Source organism: Helianthus annuus, chromosome 4, assembly GCF_002127325.2.
Source record: "Helianthus annuus cultivar XRQ/B chromosome 4, HanXRQr2.0-SUNRISE, whole genome shotgun sequence".
NCBI classification, from domain to species: Eukaryota; Viridiplantae; Streptophyta; class Magnoliopsida; order Asterales; family Asteraceae; genus Helianthus; species Helianthus annuus.
Genome location: NC_035436.2, coordinates 89,346,601 through 89,370,921, shown reverse-complemented (window position 1 = coordinate 89,370,921; position 24,321 = coordinate 89,346,601).

The following is a 24,321-nucleotide window of genomic DNA, read 5'->3' as shown; positions in this document are numbered from 1 at the left end:
CCTTGGAACGATTTTAAGGAACTCATTAAAAAGGAAATACTGCACGCGTTATGACATCCACAAGTTGGACGTGGAGCTTTACCATTTGAAAATGACGGGGTCAGAAATTGAAGCTTATACGAAACGGTCGAACGAACTGGCCAACTTATGTCCAACCATGGTGGACCCTCCAAGCAAGCGTATCGAATTGTACCTCAAGGGTTTAGCCTCAGAGATTCAGAGCCATGCTACATCGGCTAACCTCGACAATATCCAAGACATTCAGTGTCTTGCTCATCGCCTCACGGATCGGGCAGTGGAACAGAACATGCTGCCTAGTTGTATCAGTGCTATTACTACCGCTACCACTTCTACTACTCCCGCTACTCCTAGTGACACACAAGCGGAAATGGGATGGGTATTCCAGCAAGGGTTCCGCTACCGTTCAGTCTCAAGCACAGCAGCAGCGCAAGAATAGTGATCACCAGAGCCCGAGTCAGCCAACTACTGGTGGTCAGGGGCAGGGTAGATATCAGGGAATTCACCCAAGGTGGAACAAATGCAATAGACACCACGGTAGTTAGTGCAACGAGGGACGTTGCCAGAGGTGTCTCAAGATGAGCCATGAAGCTAAGGATTCAGGAGCCCACGTCCTGCAAATCAGAATCGCCAGCAGCAACAGCAAGCAGAAATCCTATTCAATGAAAAGATTGTTCGCATTCCTCGTTCTGGCCAAGAACCTCTCGAAGTTCAAGGCGCCAAGGGTGGTGCTGTGGTTGGCATCACCTCTTTCTTGAAGGCTCAGAAATGTTTACAGAAGAGTCACACCGCAATTTTGGCTCTCGTTACTGACGTATTAACGAAAGAAAAGAAGTTAGAAGACCATCCAGTTGGACGCGACTTTCCTCAGGTGTTTCCTGAAGATTTACCTGGTCTACCGCCTCATCGTCAGGTCGAATTTCAAGTCGAGCTCGCTCCAGGAGCAGGACCCATAGCTCGAGCACCGTATCGTTTAGCTCCAACCGAACTGGAAGAACTGTCAAAGCAACTACAAGAGCTCTTGGATAAGGGCTTTATTCGTTCAAGCTCTTCGCCTTGGGGAGCTCCAGTGTTATTTGTGAAAAAGAAGGACGGTACCTTCAGGATGTGCATAGAAAACCGGGAACTCAACAAGGTCACAGTGAAGAACCGTTATCCTCTTCCACGCATTGAAGACTTATTCGACCAGTTGCAAGGGTCGAGTTACTACTCCAAGGTTGATCTAAGGTCTGGTTATCATCAACTGAGAGTCCGGGATGAGGACGTCTCCAAGACAGCATTCAGAACTCGCTGCAGCCATTACGAGTTCCTAGTCATGCCATATGGGCTTACGAACGCGCCTGCAGTCTTCATGGATCTTATGAACAGGGTGTGCAAACCCTATCTTGACAAGTTCGTCATTGTCTTCATGTTGGTGCATTACGTCTATTAACTTCGTCTTGTATCATGTTATAGGATAGGATAGGTTAGAATAACCAGTGCACGAGGTTCGAGAAACGAGAAGTGGTTAAATAACATGTTGGACCGCTTATATGGACATTGTCCATAAAAGCGATCCACACTATCTTCACCTGGATCGCTTTTATGACATGGTCGTATTAGCGGTTCCAGAACTCTATAAATAGGTGACTGGTTATTTCATTTGTAACGGCTCTGAACTTGTAACGAAGTGCTGCCGAATTGCTTCCAGGTTGTAAACATTATCAGAATCAATAAAGTGAAGCATTATATTTAGTTTGAGCATCTAATTCACTGATTCCGCCTTTGAATTGGAAAACGACTCTTCTGATCGACTCATTCAGGGTCAACGACGATCCAACAAGTGGTATCAGAGCTCAGGAGGAAGAGTTCAGCTCAAATTTGATCCGTTTTCTGTCTTCTACACCTTCTTTTTCGATTTAGACGAGTTTTCACGGTTAAAATCGGACGAATTTTTCACAGGACATGTATTATTGGACAATAACAAACCCTTGAAACTTTCAGACTAAAACTCGAACTAAAAATGGACAAAACAGCCTTCGAATGTAGGTTTGCGTTTTCGGACATAGTTTGGACCGCTTTTAGGTACATTTGAAGTCTGGATCGCTCCAAAAACGTGTTGGAACCGCTCATTTGAACAAGTTAGAACCACTTATTTGTACATCTTTTAGTCTGGTCCGCGTTTATGAACCGCTCGTATTACATCTTTGGACCGCTCATAAAACAATTGTGAACCGCTCAAAATTCGTAATTGGTTTACCTGGCCCGCTCGAACGATCATACATTGGATCGCTTATTCAGACATTCTTGACTCGCTCGAACGATCACATTGCTGAATTGCTTGAAAGTACATTGTTGTCTGGACCGCGTATTCAGACATATATTGGACCGCTTTTCGGTCAATTTGTAAAATCAGGATCGCTTTTGTGGTTCTGATTCGTTTTGCTCATTAGCCAAAACTTGTGTTCGCTCATACGATCGATCTGATTTCGTTCAAGTGTCAAGATTATTACACGACATCGAGTGTTAGTGTATTTCAATTTACTTGATATTGTGTGAACTGATTAAATTTGCTTGTTTGCTTCCAGTCATTGAATTTCAGGTAATTCACGAATCTAAAAACATGGCAAAAGAAGAGCATGATAGATGGTGGAGAAGAGACAGAGCAAGATGGGAGATTGGCAAGTTGTATGCTCCGTTTCAAGAAGCACAGAGAGCTGAGAGGTGGAGTGAAGAGTTGGAATGTTATTTGGATCCGTATGGTAATCCGGTGGTTGATCCAGCGAAAGTTGACTTTGATGCGGTAACTAATGCGTTTCCAAGTGAAGGCGTTTACAACACAAAAAGGCTCTCTGACAAAAATTATTTGGTGGAATTCATGAAAGAATTAAAAGAGATTTTTGAGGCAAGTCTACCGAAGGTGGTAGAGATGAAGAGGAGAAAAGAAGAAGATTTGAAGAAAATGATTGAAGAAGTCAAGGCTGTGGTAAAGATTGATGCTGAAGAAAAGACTGAAAAGATACAGAAGACAGAGGCAGCCGATGTGTCGTCAATCACTGAGATAAGAAAATTTTCTGACTTATTAAATGATGAAGTGATTGTGGATAAAGAAAACAAGTGCAGGAATTGCATTGAACAATGCAAAAACTGTACTGAAAAAGAAGATAGATTAAAAACAAAAGTTGCTGAAATGCATAAACTTGGAAATGCTTTAAAAGAAAAATGTAAAGAAAGAATTGAATCGGAACAAAATTTGAAATCAAGAGTCGAGAAATTAACACAAAAATGTGAAAATCTTGAAAAAGAAAATATGGTTTTGAAAGAAAAATGTTCCACGAAATGTGTTGATTGCATTGAAAAAGAATCAAGATTTTTAGAATTACAAAAGCAATATGATTCTTTAAAACGATCAAGTCAGAGAGTACAAGAAGCTTATGATACTTTGAAGAGCCAAGTCAAGAGTTTTGATCAACGTTTGTCTGAAACTTTAGTTACTAAAGATTTGTATGAAAGACAATTTAAAGAAAAGCAAATTGAATTAAACAAGCGTGTTGATGAAATTGCGAATCTTAAACAAGTCTTGGCTGAAAAAGAAAAGATTGTTACAAAACTTCAAAGTTATCATGACTCTTCGTACATTCTTGAACGTATTTTCAATATCACACCTGATAACAAAGATACTAATGTTTGTAAAAAGGGTATTGGTTCAGAATATCATCAGGTACCACCACCATTGAGAGACAATTATACTTTTTATGATGAGGAAAAGGTGGCAAAGGGTTTGAACATAGCTGACCAATTACCTGACAGTATCGATGTGACTTACACCAAATCTGATGATGCTGATGATTCAGAGGTGGTATGTAAGGTGGTTGATAGTGTTTTGAAAGATGAGTCTACAAAAGGTAAGTCTGAATCACTAGATGAAGATGAAGGAAATCTTTATGATGGATATCTGAAAGATACAAAATCTGAGAAGAATTTGAATGATGATTCAAAAGGATTGGTTTATACCATGATTGGATCGGACAAACTATTCTTGGATGTGGTTTTCCCGATTCAGAATGTGATTTCAGAGAAAATTGACAAAGTTTTCAAGATGGTTGAAATTGAGAAGTCTGAAATATCGAAGTTTGCTGGTAAAGGTTTCAAAGGGTTTTATAACAAACCTGGTTCTAAGAAGAAAATTATGAAGTCTGGTTTGGGGTATAAGAAGAAACATAATCGACATAGAACTGAAAGGTCTAATTTTCAGACAAAAATGACTTTTGTTCAAGGAAAAAGCTTCACTGAAGAAGAAAAACTCAAACTTGGAACACAATCTAATACAGAGTTTGAGGCTATGAAAAAGAAACAACAACAGCCAAAAGATGTGTCAAAGAAAGTTTGTTTTAAATGTGATCAAATTGGCCATGTTGCACGAAAGTGTGAAAATCCAAAGTCTGTTGATGGTGAACCACAGAAATCTGAGAGTGTGAAACCGAGGTCAACCAGATTTGATTCGAGACAAACTTGGAGGTTTACAACAAACAAGTTTGCCTCAAATCAAAATTGGAAATCAAACCCGAACAGGCTTAATTCTAGACAGACATGGAATTCTCACACATCCAGAATGAGAAAATCCTGGAGTCGGAAAACATCGGTCGGTGTGACAAAACCTCAAAAGATTTGGAAACCTAAAAATGTTGTTCAAACTCAAAAGGTTCAGAAAGAAACAAATTTTTACAAAAGAGGTACTCCGAAAGGTCAAGTATGGTCTGTTAAGAAAAGTGTTGAGTTGATAAAAGATGAGAAACAGAAACAAATTTGGAAACCAAAAACAACTTCTGAAGATTCAGATGTGGTTGCTTATGATGCAAACATTCCACCGCTTAAGGCTGAAAATTTCAAAATTCAGGTTGCTAGAATCAAGGTTACACCTAAGGCTTCAGAAGCCTGGGTAGACACCATGTTTGATTAAGTGGTTGGAATTGCCGGAGCTTCCTGGATCGCGAAGCATGAATCGGCATCTATCTTTATTGTTTGATATTTCATGATAAATTGTTTGTGTATTTGATAACGTTTGAATGTGCAGGTGCTAAATGCTGATGAAGATTGTGAGAGTGTTGCACAGGAAGAGGTTGAAGATCCCTGGTTTTGGTCAGACAGGGAGTTTGTTGGTTGTTTTGTATGAATTTGTGTTGGTTTTGATGGTTGTTTGTTTGTTTGGATTGATGTTTGTGATGTTCGTTTACATTGAATATGTGGTGATGGACTATGCCGAAACCCTCACGGCGGAACAAACATGATTACTCACAAGTTGAAGAATGGTTTTCTAATAGTCAAAATTAATGGGTTGTAAATCATTGGGGTACGTTATATTTTCTGCAAAATAGAGCATGAGAAGCAGAAAATGGATGGCGAGACAAAGCTATCAGTATCGGTTTGTCAAATTTCTTTAATGGTTTTCCATTTTAGGGGGAGAAAAATTGTTAGAAAATACAAAAACATTAGAAAAATTTGAAAAATACAAAAACATGATAAAATCAAAAATTTGAGTTTTGCGTAAAAAGAGCAAATGATAGTACATCAGTAGACAGTTACAGTATGCTAAAGAAATGTAATGATTAAATAGCATTAAGCAGTCTCACTGATGATATGTCGATAGGTTTTTATACATTTAGTAAGCTTCTTCGGGATATAAACCTAAATTCAAAACTTGCTTATTTTGTGGAGAACACTACTTGGATATATAGGTAACCCCTGAAATTTCGTTTGAAAGGTCTCGTATTCTGATATACTAGGTGTTTATATCTATGATGTCTGGGGTATTATTCCGGGACTTCTGCTGAACGGTAGTTCTGACCTAGTCCCTGGCTAATACTTTTACCTAAATGCTTGAAACATAGCATAAAGCCCTCAGCTGATTAGACAATAAAATTGATAATCAGTTGTTGTAGCTGAAAAGATTCTCTAAAGGGAACACACTGCAAAGTCGAAGCTGCTATCTCTCTGCTGAACGGAAGTTCTGACCTGAGATCCCTCAGTTCTCGCATACCCTAATTTATGTACAGACATCATTGTAGTATTCTTACCTGTAAGACTGAATATTGGGATTCTGGATACGGGAGTATATTCAAGAGGTGGGACACATGAATGAGTTTAAGTCTTAAAACATCTAAATCGTATCCTGAATCAGTGGAAATCTGTATGAAAATTTAAATGGATCAGTATATCGACAATCTAAGTGAATTGTTTAATTCTGAGTATGATTTAAAGCTTAACGGTACTTGTGACTTGTCATAAACTGATATGATCCTCTGACGAATACTCAAACAAAAATATTGTTTGTAAATATTGTTTGTATATATTTCTTTACAGCTTTATATTTTCAGAAAACACAAAAAGATTTTGATTTCTGCGTTATTTTCGATAAACCGATGTCTGAGTTGCTGAGTTTCAAAATCTAAGTATGCTGATTGTGTTTCTGAAAACAAAACGAGTTCATTAATTTGAAACTTGAAATTTCTTGGAAAATCTTCAAAAACATTTGTGATATTTTCAAGGTCATTAACTTGAACTTGAATAATAATTTGTGAGGGAATTGGATTCTTTATATTGATATATCTGTTAAGTTTGTTGACAGGGGGAGTGTATTAGAGAACATGTTTAATGATTTTGAAAATATTGTTACTTATGAATGTTTGAGAATTACAGGAAAGATTCAGATTACGATCCCGAAGAGCTGAGTTTAAGGGGGAGTCTGAAGATAAGATGTAAGTGAAGAAGAGCTTGTAACTGGAAAAGCAAGGTGATGATCTCTAAAAGCACAGAAGCTTGACGAAAGGGGGAGCCTACTGATGATGAAGTTGTAAAGATGATCAAAGAGAAAGATTGAAGGATTCTTATATGGTTGCAATCTGAACAAGTTGGCAAAGATGATAAAGACTGAAGAGGTGGCATAACAGAGAATGTTCACTGAAGACTTCGTCAATATCCGAGGGGGAGTCTGTTGGTGCATTACATCTATTGACTTCGTCTTGTATCATGTTATAGGATAGGATAGGTTAGAATAACCAGTGCACGAGGTTCGAGAAACGAGAAGTGGTTAAATAACATGTTGGACCGCTTATATGGACATTGTCCATAAAAGCGATCCACACTATCTTCACCTGGATCGCTTTTGTGACATGGTCGTATTAGCGGTTCCAGAACTCTATAAATAGGTGACTGGTTATTTCATTTGTAACGGCTCGGAACTTGTAACGAAGTGCTGCCGAATTGCTTCCGGGTTGTAAACATTATCAGAATCAATAAAGTGAAGCATTATATTTAGTTTGAGCATCTAATTCACTGATTCCGCCTTTGAATTGGAAAACGACTCTTCTGATCGACTCATTCAGGATCAACGACGATCCAACACTTCATCGACGACATTCTGATCTACTCCAAGAGTCAGGAGGAACACGAGCAGCACTTACGTCTTATCTTGGAACTTCTTCGAAAGGAACAACTGTACGCCAAGTTTTCAAAATGCGACTTCTGGCTTCGTGAAGTCCCCTTCTTAGGCCATGTGGTGAACAGGGATGGGATTCATGTCGATCCATCCAAGGTAGATTCGATCAGGAATTGGCCTGCACCGCGTACACCAACGGAAAACGCCAATTTTTGGGTTTGGCAGGTTACTACAGACGATTCATCAAAGACTTCTCCAAGATCGCGCAACCACTTACACTACTGACACAGAAAGGTGTCACCTACCGTTGGGGAGAGTCCCAGGAAACCGCTTTTCAGTACTTAAAGGATAGGCTTTGCAGCGCACCTATTCTCTCATTGCCAGAGGGCACGGATGATTTTGTAGTCTATTGTGACGCGTCGATACAGGGGCTTGGTTGTGTATTGATGCAGCGGGATAAAGTTATTGCCTACGCCTCTCGTCAACTCAAAGTTCATGAACGGAATTACACGACGCACGATTTAGAGCTGGGAGCTGTTGTTTTTGCGCTCAAGATATGGCGACACTACCTGTACGGTACCAAGTGCACAATTTACACCGATCACAGGAGTCTCGAGCATATCTTCAAGCAGAAGGAATTGAACATGCGTCAACGACGATGGGTCGAGTTACTTAATGATTACGAATGCGCCATCAAATACCATCCAGGCAAAGCCAATGTTGTGGCTGATGCTCTCAGTCGAAAAGACACTCTACCTAGGCGGGTACGAGCTTTGTAGCTCACTATTCAGTCTGATCTCCCTGCACAAATACGAGATGCTCAGGTGGAAGCTTTGAAACCGGAAAACGTAAAGGATGAAGCTTTGCGTGGCTCAAGGCAACGATTAGAACAAAGGGAAGACGGCGCCTACTATGTAACAGGACGTATTTGGGTCCCACTATACGGCGGTTTACGAGAACTTGTGATGGATGAAGCACACAAGTCTCGCTACTCGGTACATCCAGGGTCAGATAAAATGTACCACGACATTAGAACTACATATTGGTGGCCTAGCATGAAGGCCCACATTGCAACTTACGTCGGCAAATGTTTGACTTGTGCGAGAGTCAAGACAGAGTACCAGAAACCCTCAGGCCTACTTCAGCAACCCGGGATACCGCAATGGAAATGGGAAGAAATTTCCATGGATTTTGTTACAGGCCTGCCTAGATCCCGGCGTGGGAATGATACTATTTGGGTTATCGTAGATCGACTCACAAAGTCTGCTCATTTCGTGGCTATCAAAGAAACGGATAAGTTCTCCACTCTCGCAGACATCTATCTTAAAGAAGTTGTTTCGAGGCACGGGGTGCCCACCTCCATCATTTCGGATCGGGATGCACGATTCACGTCAGAACTATGGCAAGCGATGCACAAATCTTTCGGCTCACGATTAGACATGAGCACAGCGTATCATCCTCAGACGGATGGGCAGTCTGAGCGCACGATTCAAACCTTAGAAGACATGCTTCGGGCATGTGTTATTGATTTCGGCAACAGCTGGGAAAAGCACCTCCCGTTAGTGGAGTTTTCGTACAATAACAGTTACCACACCAGCATACAAGCCGCTCCATTCGAGGCATTGTACGGACGGAAATGCCGGTCACCTCTCTGCTGGGCAGAGGTGGGGGATAGTCAGATCACAGGTCCAGAAGTGGTAGTTGACGCTACAGAACGAATAGCACAGATACGACAACGCATGGCGGCAGCACGCGACCGTCAGAAAGCCTACGCGGATAAGCGTAGGAAACCGTTGGAATTTCAGGTCGGGGACCGGGTTTTATTAAAAGTCTCACCCTGGAAGGGTGTGGTTCGTTTTGGCAAACGAGGCAAACTAAATCCGCGGTATGTCGGACCGTTCGAGATCATTGAGAAAATAGGCAAAGTAGCCTACAAGCTAAACCTACCAGCTGAACTCGGTGCAGTTCACAATGTATTTCACGAGTCGAATCTGAAGAAGTACCTGTCAGATGAGACCCTCATAGTTCCTTTTGAGGAACTCACTATCGACGAGCGGTTGCAGTTCGTCGAGGAGCCAATTGAAATCACGGACCGGGATGTGAAGGTCCTCAAAAACAAGAGAATCCCTCTTGTTCGAGTTCGTTGGAACTCCAAACGTGGCCCAGAGTACACCTGGGAACGAGAAGACCAAATGACAGAAAAATACCCCCAGTTATTCGAAACCAATGCAACTACTACTGAGGCTGAATCTCCTACTACGGAATTTCGGGACGAAATTCCAAATCAACGGGGGGGATGATGTGACACCCTAGGAAAACCAGTAAACGATACAACTTACTTAGCTCCCTCAGTAACCGCTTGGTAAATTTCGGGACGAAATTTCTTTCAAGTTGGGGATAATGTGACAACTCGAGTTACCAGGATTCCGTATTCACGTTAATTGCGCGTTAATTGTTAAACTGTTTGGTTCATGACTGGTTGCTTTGTAATTGTACACGTTTATTATATGTTGTGACATTATTTGATTGTTACATTTATATGCTTGACATTATTTGATTATTACATTTATATGCTTGGTGACTTATCACGAAATAGAAGTTCATTCCGACGAAACAGAGATTGTTTCGTCACAAGCCCTTCGACAAAATAGAAGTGCTTCGCCGGCCCATGATCCGTCGAAGCCCAGTAATGGGCCCAGCTCTTTTACGTGGGTTATACCACACAAAAACGATTTCAGTTGGGAAACTCATCACAAAAAAAAAGCCGAAACCCTAGAGCCTCCTCTCTACCAACAGACGGCTGCTCTTATTCACCCGAAGTCCTTGGCGTTTTCTCCCTCTCCCAAACCTTTACTAGTCTCTCATTGTAGTTGGTTAGTATTCCGTCTTAGTGATTTGATTGTTGTTATGTTCTGAATGGTTGTTAAGCTTACATGTATTGCGGATCATGTGTACACATATGCGGATTGGATTGTCGATGATATGATTTTTATGTAATTGATTTACTTGATTAGTATGGTAGGAATCTTGGTAACCTGATGATGTAATTGATATTGTTTATTGCATGTCATAAGTTGGTCCAATGACCCCTTGAGGTGTGTAACGAATTGTCAGCCATGTTTATTAATAAGATTTTTATCCATTATATGTCATGATTGAGATTAGATCTGATGAAATAAGTATTGTCGGCTAGTGCACATGATCACCTCATCATAAGTGACTAATGGTTAGAATGCATATGTCATGTGTATAAAGCTGCAGCCAACTACTGCATATATTAGCTCAAATAATTGATTCATGTGGGGGGGGGGGGCTTGACTTTTGAGTAATAATTTAATCAATCAATTTGTGAGTTGGACGGCACAACATGAACAAAGGGATCAAAATGTGCATGTCGTAATGATTGGTTAGGGTTATGGAAACTCATAGCAACTAGTGGTGATAATTGCGGCCAATGAACATTTGTCCTAGGTATAGCGGTCCAATAAGACTTGGGGGTGGTTGATAGATGTCCGACTTTTTCTTGCCAAAAAGTATGTTGTCCGAATTTCTTTAAGTGTTGAGTGTGGTCCGAGTTTTGATTACCAAGATGCTGTCCGAGTTTTACAAGAGGACTCAAGGTCCGAGTTTTGTGGTTTTGGGTTTGTCCGAGTTTTTAAAGGTGGATGGGTAGTCCGACCTTTATGTTAATGTGGGATCTGACCTTCTAATGCTCATCATGTGTCCGAGTTTGTTTAAGGTGGTTATGTCAGATCTGTTACTTGGGTGGTAGTGCCCGACCTTATACTTGTATATGTGACTTTGATTATTATTTTATGTGAAGTCTGACCTTTCTAATTGTATACACGCAAGGTCCGAACATTTGTTGTGTCATATAGTCGGGATTGGAATCACAATGCATGGTCGAATTCTGTTAATTCAGTAAGCATGTCAAGGACAAGTTGATTAACCCTGTTAACAGTTAAACCTGCTTATTCAGATAATGTATTGGTCCTGTTGAATGCTAACTCTGTTAAGTGCGTTAATAGTATGAAACATGTTAACTGCCTGTTAATCTTGCCAAGCATAAATAGTGCGATTTTGACTAAACTATATACGTGATATGTGATAACTGTTTAAACACACTTCGTGACATAAATGGCATGCGAACATGAACTGATTTAATACACGTGCACTATAGGACTTGACCTGTGAGCGCATAACCTAGCATACCGAGCAAACCAAGGTGAGTTCACACAGCCAAGGCATGGGGTTCCCAGGGTGGGAATGGGATTGGATTACTTTATCGTACATACTCAGTTGATAGAACCTAAAGATAAGAATACGACTAGACTAGTAACACTTATTGAACTGATCTTCGCACACCTGCCAAGGGTTGGCCGCGATATTATGACTGACTTCGCACACCTTCCTTTGGAAGGCCGCGAACTGAAATTTACTAATCTTCGCACACCTGCCTGGTAGGCCGCGATACAGATAAACCTAGTCTAGAATACTCGGGATGAACATCCCCTAATATCTTCGCATACCTGCCTGGGAGGCCGCAATGGAAACTAATACGATACATGACATAACGAACGAACATACTACTACTCACACTACACTATTACTGAACTGTTAACTGTGAACTCGCTCAACTAGTTGTTGACTCGTTGCTGCATGCCTTGCAGGACCTTAGGTACTTATGGAGCTTGCACAAGGAGGAGCAGGTCGTTGTGGACAAGGATCAGTGAATGATTGCTAAACATTATGACATTTCAAACTATTAACTATGTTGAGTTATTTACATGCTTCCGCTATTGATACTATGTTTGGTTTAGAACATCAATTGTATTGAATTGGGTTTTACGAACTATCTTATATATATTATGCTATGTTCAATATGATTGATGGCTTGATCCTGGTCATGTCACGCCTCCAAGCGGTGGTACTCCGCATGTGGGATTTTGGGGGTGTGACATTACGTAAGTGTCCCTCGAAACCTGAGGACAGTAGCAAATATAAGTTTACGTAGGTTTTACGTAAGTGTCCCTCGAAACCTGAGGATAGTGGTAAGTACATGTTTACGTAGGTTTTACGTAAGTGCCCTGCTTAACCTGAGGACGATGGTAGACAGTCTAGCAGTAGTAAAAGTACGAGTAATTGTCCAATCCCATTCCCAACCCCGGGAATCCCATGCCTTGGTAAGAGTGTGAACTCACCTTGGTTTGCTCGGCAGATACACAGAAAGGTCAATCGAGCTAGTTGAGGCTAACCACGTCCTAACATGGTTACCATACAAGTCAGGTCTAGGTTCGAGTAATGCACGTATGTTTACACAAGTTAACAGGTTACTAACACGTATTGATCATAGCAAACACGTATAACACATTAGCAGTCAAGTTCATAACATACTAACACTTGTACAATCCCAGAGATAAAGCCCAATAAACAGGCGGCCCAACCTATTGTGCGATCAGCACAACTTGTGCGATCCACAATGGGTTGTGCGATCAGCCTTATACCCAGCCTAATAACATAAGTAGTTCAGTAAGTAAACAGCCCAATTAAATAAACAAAGACTCTCTTGTGCGATCGGAGCTAGCTCGGCCCAACATATAAGCAGACATTTCAACTTGTGCGATCCAAAGGATCTTGTGCGACTGGGCAAACTTGAGCGTTTAGTTCTTGTGCGATTAGTTACATATTTTCCGTAAATCATGCAATTAGTTACACCATACCATTTCTCGATCAGACTAACCGATCAACCCTTTAATTTGCATTGGTTTGTATGAACCTCAATTACCGTAATTACTAGTTAATCAATCAATCACATTCTAACTTAGTCAATAAGCAATGATTAAGCCACACAACATTCATCATGGATCCATTCACAGCACTGTTTCATCAAGGACTCAATCGAAACCCCTAATATTCATGCAATTCTAATTATATAATTAAATAACAATCCTCGGTTATAGACATTGTTCAACTTGATCAAATCTCTTGTGTGTAAGAACTTTAATTCACTATCCGATCATCATGACAATAAACAATACAGCATCGTTTAAATCAGCTTTTATTTTCATAGTCATACTAATGATTCCAACATTAAACAATGTCATACCCCGACCACGTCAAACAACAAAACGTGGCAGAAATGTCGGGGAGTGTTGTAACAGAATCATTGTTTCATAACACATGGAAAAATTGAAATGTTGTTTTATTGATTTAAAAGAGTTACAATGTCTTAACAATAAAGAAACATAACAAAATTAACTAGTCTTGCATTTTTTAATGTCACTAAGGCCTCGTCCAATCCTATGTGAGCATGCATCAATATCATCATCAAACATCATCAACTATTGTACCTGAAACACATGTGAAAGTACGTCAGCATAAAAATGCCGGCGAGTACATAGGTTTTATGAAAAATAGGATTCATGACTTAGGTTTAAGAAAATGTTTAACAAAAACTTGTCCTGAATCCAGTTTAAGTGTTTGCTTTTATAAGACGTTTGAAAATCGATGATAGATATGTATAGTTAAAAAGATTGATGTAAGGTTAAATGAATATCCAAGTAAAAATGAGCTTGTATAAAACAAACTGTTTTGTAAAACAATGTCTTGTGAAAAATATGTTATTTATGTAAAAATGTATAAATCCAAATGAATGATTTAAATAACGCTACGCCATGTAATATAATACAAGCACTTATATATAGGAAGTACCAGCGGCGTATCCACCATGCTTGTATCACATAACACACGTCTCACCCAAATCACTTACCCACATAAACCACCAATGTAAATTGCCCATGTCTAAATCGTTGTCAAATGTCAATCAAGTAATGTGTAAACAAAATGTCATGTATGGCAAGTGAAGTATGTAATAACCAAACCATAGGTAAGAATGCACAAACAATGTACTAAGTATGCGACGGATGGACATACATAGCATGATACAAAGTATAAGATGTCTTGTAAAACGATGTACTAAGTATGCACACAATGGGCATACATAGCATGTGATGTGAAATGTACTAAGTATGATGAACATACATAGTATGAAATGTAAAATGTACTAAGTATGATGAACATACATAGCATGAAATGTTATGTAAAACGATGTACTAAGTATGCACACAATGGGCATACATAGCTAAAACATAATAAAATCATGTACTAATAGTGTACTAGTGAACATAGCAAGTATATGATATAAAAGCATGAAATCATGAAAGTAACAAGTAGGCACATGTGTTTCACCCCAAAATGTTTGGAAAACAGTAAAAGAGGGGACTATGTACTCACTTGAGATTGCTTAGAAGTCCTAGGATAACCACCAAGCAAAGCTAGAAGATCACGGAATCAAACGGCACCTATATAGGTATCTACATTAATAAACGGACCTATCGGAGGATCGGGTAGTACGAGGGTTCGTAAACCAAATAAGTATGGGAACTTATGAAATATGGTTTAACAAAGCCTACGTACTAAAACGAAACCTGTCCTAAGTGCTTTTGACCCATTACGACCCGTTTAGGAAGCTTATGCTACTTTAACGCGTCGTTTGCGTAAAACGCGTTCGGACCGCCTAACTAGCCCTATGACAAGTATTATATGCCTTAACATGTCTAATAATGTTGTCAAATCAGTTTAGATGTCAAAAATTATGTTACATATGCTTAAAATGAATTTATGCGTAAAAAGGGTATTTTGATAATTTTCCTAAGGCATAAGAACCACTTATCATACAACTACTTAAACGATGTGACCATAAGGTATAACCTCGGAAGGTTATTCCCTATACAACTATGGTCACCTAAAATGTTTGGTTGGATCCTAAAGATCAACCATTTGGGTCGGGTTCGTAAGCATAAGCGATTGATTAGATCGCTTACTTTTACGACCCTAAACAAGCACAAATCTACAAGCGACGAGCTAAACATGCTAGAACATGTTTAGTAAAGTTAGAAAACAGGTTTGGTATCAAAACAAACGGTTTTAATACCCTAGAGTAGTTTGGTTACAAAATACGCGAGAAAACGCATTTTGGCCGAAACTACGACTTGTCACTGAGCCTAGATAACGTGGTAATCAGTGGGTATAGTTACTAGGGACTATAACCATCGTGATTACGCTCACGTTATGAAGTTCAAACGAACTTCGCGTTGACCATAAACTGGTCAAAGCAGAAAGTCAAACGCAGTTTGACTTTAACGCTAAAACGAATGAAAAACGCGAAAGAATAATTACAGAAGGTCCCCGCAAGATTTAACCCGATTCGCTTTCAGGTAGGAAGTATAAACTTCCACTTAGAAGGCTATGAATCAGATTAAATGTGAGGAAGATAGGCAAATGGGTTGGGTATTTTTAGAAAAGGCACAACCGTTAGGATCGTTTCTCGATAATCGAGCTTTAATCTTGGCACTCCACTTGTGCCCATTGTTTTGCAATACAATGGGTAGATAAAAACCATCAAAACTTGCCCCTAGATTGATCAAAAATACGTCCAAGTTCAACGAATACCAGCTGCTGTTTCAGAAACTAGTTTTTCTGTTACTGGGCATCTCAGGCGGCCTGCTTAAGATATGCACATGGGCTTACGCGGGCCGCATGGCTAAGTATTCAGAATTTGCAGTTTAGTCCCTGAACTTGTGAAATACGCATTTCGGCCCATTTTTGACACGTTTAAGCCCCATTAACCCCATTTCAAGGCTCCAAAATGAAGTTAAAGTATAGGGAACTCAAAATATGCTCAAAAATATCTCGGATGTCGGTTCGTTTGATCGTACGGTTGCGTTATTCGCTTAATTACGACGGGAGTCGTAACGAACGCAAAAACGATCCAAATTAAGCGACGAATGGAATTTTATCATGCCAAACACTAAAATAAAATATTTTAATGCTTACATAAATTTTTGGAAGTCCGGAAGTATTCAGAATGTAAAAATATGCGCGAAAATGCAAACTTATGCACTTTTTGACGCTTTTAGTCCCTGAATGAGCATAAAGTTTATTTTTGCGCACCAAACACCTCAAAGCCTATTTCTAAGCTATGTAAAGAATATTTAGGGCATATTTAACTTATGATCAAGTTCCGAAAGGTCTGTTACAGTACAAATTGACATACTTTCGCAGTTTGTCGAATTTAGTCCCTGTAAGCGAATAAACTTGATTTCGGCATACCAAACCATCCAAAACTTATTTCTAAGTTATGTAAGGGTTATTTAAGGTATGTTAAGCCTATTTCATTGTTCCGGAGTGTTTGTTGCATTAAACTGGTTATATTTACGCATCAGATCGCGTATAACCTTCCAGAAAGCGATTTAAGGCCTGAAATCGAACAAGAATCAATATGTGCAAACGATACACGTATTTATATAAATCCCAAATATGAAATACAATATTTCATTGGTTTGGTATTTGTTTGATGGTTGAAGTGACACAGGTGTCACAGTCTCCCCTACTTCAGGAAATTTCGTCCCGAAATTTTTTTAGAGGAAACTTGTGAGGGCTTGAAACATGAAGTTGAAGAGATCAAAGGAATAATCCTGTGGTGATTTAACTAGACATCAATAGAGTCCCTTTAACTAGGTCACCAAAGGATCTTTTTAATTAGATTATCAAACAATCTCTTAAACTAGACCACCCGAGGGCCTCTTTAACTATATCAACACATGATATCTTTAACTAGATTGCCGAACCAATCTCTTTAACTAGATCAACGAATGATCTCTTTAACTAGACCACCAGAGGGCCTCTTTAACTATATCAACGCATGATATCTTTAACTAGATTGCCGAACCAATCTCTTTAACTAGATCAACAAATAATCTCTTTAACTAGACCACCAAAGAGAAATCTTTAACTACATCAACACATGATGTCTTTAAATTTTGGAATAGTACTTTACAATCCAAGGGTTTTAACTATAATGTTGAAGCCCATTAAGGATTGAGGTAGTACCTTTTGATATCCTACTATGAATCCCTTATACGAAGATATGGACGATTCTACGAGGATTTGGATAACAAAAAATTTAGATCACAAAAACACAAAAAGGAAGCACATAAGCACAAAATCACATAATTGTTTAATTTGATTTTTAAGTTGTTATCTTTGGACGCGGATACTTAAAGCACACCAGGAATCCAATCCGTGGATTTCATTTGGCACTTTAATCACTTTCAAGAATCTATCTATAAAGATAGAATGATCTACCAAAGATTCGATTTCGTTTTCAAGAAAACGCAATATTCGAATTAAGGTACGAAAAATTTAGGATATACGGAAATACCGTTGGGTACCCTATTAAGAATTTATAGTGGTACTTTAGGTATTCGTATAGAGTTGTAACTTGCACCTTGTACTCCGTTTCTTTGGAAGAAATGGGTACTTAGGAGTTTTGTGGAAAACACAAGAGATTATAGAATGGAAGGATTTTGGGGGTAGGGGTAGTCTGTTCTTCAAGGATTACGGCTCCTTGATTGTCGGTATTGAAGGGGATACGTTGTTTATACATGCCATCACATTTGTACATTGTAATGTAAAATAAAAAGATTTATTTATAAACAACAATCAACTGTTTCATGGACCTTGACAACAAAAGAAAATAATAAATAAGGCTTGATTATTTCTAAACAACGTTGTCTTCTAGTCGGTCCGATGCTCATCCCTGCGCTGGATTCGCATTAGCAAGCTTTGGGCAATTTCTTCGGAAATGGCCCATTTCGCCACAGTTGAAGCAAGAACCTGGGGGAAAACGAGCTTGAGCAGGATTTACTTGAGGTTGGTTTGGACCACCTTGCTTTGGGGTAAATCGACAAGCATTTGCCAGGTGACCGAGTCACCCACATGATGCACACAAACGACACTGTAGGTGAGCTAAGTGGTGTGCATTACATTTGTTGCATATCGGTGCAGTACCAGCATAAGGTTTCCTTGCAGGAGGTTGAGCTGGTTGGTTGAGGGTGTTTTGGTTGGGTTGTGCAGCAATTGCACAATTTTGTGAAGCCTTACGCTTCTTAGAGGGTTCGGTTTTGCTTTCCTTGGTTTCCCCCTGAACATTAGCTGCTTGTTTCTTGTCGCCTTTCCGAGAAAGTTTGCCTTTTCTGATCTGAGATTCGGTTAGGGTAGCAGATAATTCAATGGCCTGTCTAACTGTGGTAGGATTACTACCAATAACAATGTCCTGAACTGAGTCAGGGAGGCCTTCAATGTATTTCTCGATCGCCTTATCCAAAGGCGTAACCATGGAAGGACACAACAGGCTCAGCTCCTCATATCGATCAGTGTAGGCTCGATGTTCACCGCTGTCTTGCTTAAGATCGTCGAATTCCCTTTCCAAGGCCCTGATCTCATGACGAGGACAGAATTCCTTTATCATCAGAGCTCGAAGCTCTTCCCATGTTTGAGCTAGTGCTACATCGGCACCCCTATCTCTCATTACACCATTCCACCATGTCAAAGCCCGCTTTTCAAAGACACTAGATGCGAAATCTACCTTTCGCTCGTTTGGGAATTGAACATGTCTGAAGGTGCTCTCTAGACTCTCGAACCATTGCAGAAGTGCAGTTGCTCCTTGAGACCCAGAAAACTTTGATGGCTTAGCTGAGTTGAACGTCTTGAAGTTGCAGGGGGCATTATTGTTGTTGAGAGCTTGGTTGCATTGAGCAACGATGTTTGGGATTGCAGCAGTCATTTGCTGCGTAATGATAGCTGCCAGTTCTTCATTAGGTATCTGATTGTCGCGTCGTGGAGGCATTCTAAAAGGGAAACAAGAGAGAGAAACAAGTGAAACGGCATTGGGTAAGAATAGGAAATTACCGACCAAAAGCATGGGCGATGGTCATTTGTTTAAAACACGAAGCAAACAAACGACACACAAAGGCTGAATCAAAGTAAATAGGTCCTCACGATGTATCGTGAAGACATGCTCGCCTATAAGTGGACACTCACCCCAAGAGTTCCCAGGTAAGAGTGACTGGTCCGATACTGCGGATTTGTACGAACACTCTAGCCTTAGACAGAAAACTCAGAGTACAGGCACCCACCCTTCCAGTTTGCACGTGTTCACATTATTTAGACCCAAACTCTGACGAGATTTTGAACACTTTGAAGGTTCGAAACCTTATAATAAATCATCCTAGAACAGATGATTAGTTTTCAAAGCAAATCAAATTTATGTTCTTGTTGTGGTTGTCACCTAAGGATAAGTGACGGCATTGTTTTAAAATCTAAACACAAGAATCTTGTGTCAGGGTCCTAGGAAGGTTATAGTCTAGGTCAAAGCATTACTAATAACCTAATTCTCTATAACCATTGGCTCTGATACCAACTTTTCTGTCACAGCCCGACCACGTAAAACAACAAAACGTGACGGAAATGTCAGGGAGTGTTGTAACAGAATCATTGTTTCATAACATATGGAAAAATTGAAATGTTGTTTTATTGATTTAAAAGAGTTACAACGTCTTAACAATAAAGAAACATAACAAAATTAACTAGTCTTGCATCTTTTAATGTCACTAAGGCCTCGTCCAATCTTATGTGAGCATGCATCAATATCATCATCAAACATCATCAACTATTGTACCTGAAACACATGTGAAAGTACGTCAGCATAAAAATGCCGGCGAGTACATAGGTTTTATGAAAAATAGGATTCATGACTTAGGTTTAAGAAAATGTTTAACAAAAACTTGTCGTGAATCCAGTTTAAGTGTTTGCTTTTATAAGACGTTTGAAAATCGATGATAGATATGTATAGTTAAAAAGAATGATGTAAGGTTAAATGAATATCCAAGTAAAAATGAACTTGTATAAAACAAACTGTTTTGTAAAACAATGTCTTGTGAAAAATATGTTATTTATGTAAAAATGTATAAATCCAAATGAATGATTTAAATAATGCTACGCCATGTAATATAATACAAGCACTTATATATAGGAAGTACCAGCGGCGTATCCACCATGCTTGTATCACATTACACACGTCTCACCCAAATCACTTACCCACATAAACCACCAATGGGAAATGCCCATGTCTAAACCGTTGTCAAATGTCAATCAAGTAATGTGTAAACAAAATGTCATGTATGGCAAGTGAAGTATGTAATAACCAAACCATAGGTAAGAATGCACAAACAATGTACTAAGTATGCGACGGATGGACATACATAGCATGATACAAAGTATAATATGTCTTGTAAAACGATGTACTAAGTATGCACACAATGGGCATACATAGCATGTGATGTGAAATGTACTAAGTATGATGAACATACATAGTATGAAATGTAAAATGTATTAAGTATGATGAACATACATAGCATGAAATGTTATGTAAAACGATGTACTAAGTATGCACACAATGGGCATACATAGCTAAAACATAATAAAATCATGTACTAATAGTGTACTAGAGAACATAGCAAGTATATGATATAAAAGCATGAAATCATGAAAGTAACAAGTAGGCACATGTGTTTCACCCCAAAATGTTTGGAAAACAGTAAAAGAGGGGACTATGTACTCACTTGAGATTGCTTAGAAGTCCTAGGATAACCACCAAGCAAAGCTAGAAGATCACGGAATCAAACGGCACCTATATAGGTATCTACATTAATAAACGGACCTATCGAAGGATCGGGTAGTACGAGGGTTCGTAAACCAAATAAGTATGGGAACTTATGAAATATGGTTTAACAAAGCCTACGTACTAAAACGAAACCTATCCTAAGTGCTTTTGATCCATTACGACCCGTTTAGTCAGCTTATGCTACTTTAACGCGTCGTTTGCGTAAAACGCATTCGGACCGCCTAACTAGCCCTATGACAAGTATTATTTGCCTTAACATGTCTAATAATGTTGCCAAATCAGTTTAGATGTCAAAAATTATGTTACATATGCTTAAAATGAATTTATGCGTAAAAAGGGTATTTTGGTAATTTTCCTAAGGCATAAGAACCACTTATCATACAACTACTTAAACGATGTGACCATAAGGTATAACCTCGGAAGGTTATTCCCTATACAACTATGGTCACCTAAAATGTTTGGTTGGATCCTAAAGATCAACCAATTGGGTCGGGTTCGTAAGCATAAGCGATTGATTAGATCGCTTACTTTTACGACCCTAAACAAGCACAAATCTAAAAGCGACGAGCTAAACATGCTAGAACATGTTTAGTAAAGTTAGAAAACAGGTTTGGTATCAAAACAAACGGTTTTGATACCCTAGAGTAGTTTGGTTACAAAGTACGCAAGAAAACGCATTTTGGCCGAAACTACGACTCGTCACTGAGCCTAGATAACGTGGTAATCAGTGGGTATAGTCACTAGGGACTATAACCATCGTGATTACGCTCACGTTATGAAGTTCAAACGAACTTCGCGTTGACCATAAACTGGTCAAAGCAGAAAGTCAAACGCAGTTTGACTTTAACGCTAAAACGAATGAAAAACGCGAAAGAATACTTACAGAAGGTCCCCGCAAGATTTAACCTGATTCGCTTTCAGGTAGGAAGTATAAACTTCCACTTAGAAGGCTTTGAATCAGATTAAATGTGAGGAAGATGGGCAAATGGGTTGGGTATTTATAGGAAAGGCACAACCGTTAGGATCGTTTCTCGATAATCGAGCTTTAATCTTGGCCCTCCACTTGTGCCCATTGTTTTGCAATACGATGGGTAGATAAAAACCATCAAAATTTGCCCCTAGATTGATGAAAAACATGTCCAAGTTCAACGAATACCAGCTGCTGTTTCAGAAACTAGTTTTTCTGTTATTGGGCATCTCAGGCAGCCCGCTTAAGATATGCACATGGGCTTACGCGGGCCGCATGGCTAAGTATTCAGAATTTGCAGTTTAGTCCCTGAACTTGTGAAATACGCATTTCGGCCCATTTTTGACACGTTTAAGCCCCGTTAACCCCATTTCAAGGCTCCAAAATGAAGTTAAAGTATAGGGAACTCAAAACATGCTCAAAAATATCTCGGATGTCGGTTCGTTTGATCGTACGGTTGCGTTATTCGCTTAATTACGACGGGAGTCGTAACGAACGCAAAAACGATCCAAATTAAGCGACGAATGGAATTTTATCATGCCAAACACTAAAATAAAATATTTTAATGCTTACATAAATTTTTGGAAGTCCGATAGTATTCAGAACGTAAAAATATGCGCGAAAATGCAAACTTATGCACTTTTTGACGCTTTTAGTCCCTGAATGAGCATAAAGTTTATTTTTGCGCACCAAACACCTCAAAGCCTATTTCTAAGCTATGTAAAGAATATTTAGGGCATATTTAACTTATGATCAAGTTCCGAAAGGTCTGTTACAGTACAAATTGACATACTTTCGCAGTTTGTCGAATTTAGTCCCTGTAAGCGAATAAACTTGATTTCGGCATACCAAACCATCCAAAACTTATTTCTAAGTTATGTAAGGGTTATTTAAGGTATGTTAAGCCTATTTCATTGTTCCGGAGTGTTTGTTGCATTAAACTGGTTATATTTATGCATCAGATCGCGTATAACCTTCCAGAAAGCGATTTAAGGCCTGAAATCGAACAAGAATCAATATGTGCAAACGATACACATATTTATACAAATCCCAAATATGAAATACAATATTTCATCGGTTTGGTATTTGTTTGATGGTTGAAGTGACACAGGTGTCACAAATAATCCTATATCATCGACTAACAATCTTCCATTTAACAAACACATATTAGAAATCAAGCAATCATTCGGTTCATGTGTAAAATCAAGACATCATTTAATTCTCATCACATGATAATTTTGACTACTCTGCCAACACACATGGGCTGTCCATTTGCTTGTTCAAAGTTATCCCCTTCAACTAAACAAACTTTCTATTGGACCGATAATATGCTACTGTCATCTAATTTAATGTTCACATATATTCCAAACAACAATAATCATTCTAACAGTCACATCAACACACATTCACATGTCATCATGCCAAAACTTAAGTCAATTATAAACAACTCTAAAGCAAATTCGGATCATGCATATAACTCATATTTATTTCGATTACATTCACATATACAAACAAAGCAACACGTATTCATCTAGTTTCATGTATCAAAGGAACTCGAATCAAACAATGGTAATAATATACTAACCGAGGGAACAATCTGAAAAATTACAAGGGACTTCGAGAGGGAGAGAAGTCATTGCCGAGTTCAAGGAAGGGGGGGGGGTTTCACTGCCGTCGAACAATTAGGGTTTGTATATTAAGTTTGTGGTTTTCACATAATAATATAACCTCAACACACAAAGTGGGCCGGTGGTTAACTTGTAACACTCCATAACAAATCACAAGACATAGTGGCGGAAAATTAATTGGTTAAGTGGACCGAGATCTAATATAGTGTTTAGTGAGCTCGTTTATATACATACATACATTACACAAAACACATATTATACATAACACGTTACACTAAGCACACAAAAGAGTTCTAAAACACGAGATGTCACATTATCCCCAACTTGAAAGAAATTTCGTCCCGAAATTTGGTACGTACTCACTGAGGAAGCTAGTTAAGTTGCATGGTTTTCCTGGGGTGTCACATCATCCCCCCGTTGATTTGGAATTTCGTCCCGAAATTCCGCAGTGGTAGCTTCAGCCTCAGTATTAGTTGTACTGCTTGCGAACAATTGGGGATACTTCTTGTTTTATTTGATCTTCTCGTTCCCAGGTGAACTCTGGGCCACGACGGGAGTTCCAACGAACTCGAACAAGAGGGATTCTCGTGTTCTTGAGGACCTTAACATCCTGGTCCGTGATTTCGACAGGTTCCTCGACGAATCGCAACTGTTCGTCGATAGTGAGCTCCTTCACAGGAACTATGAGGGTCTCATCTGACAGACACTT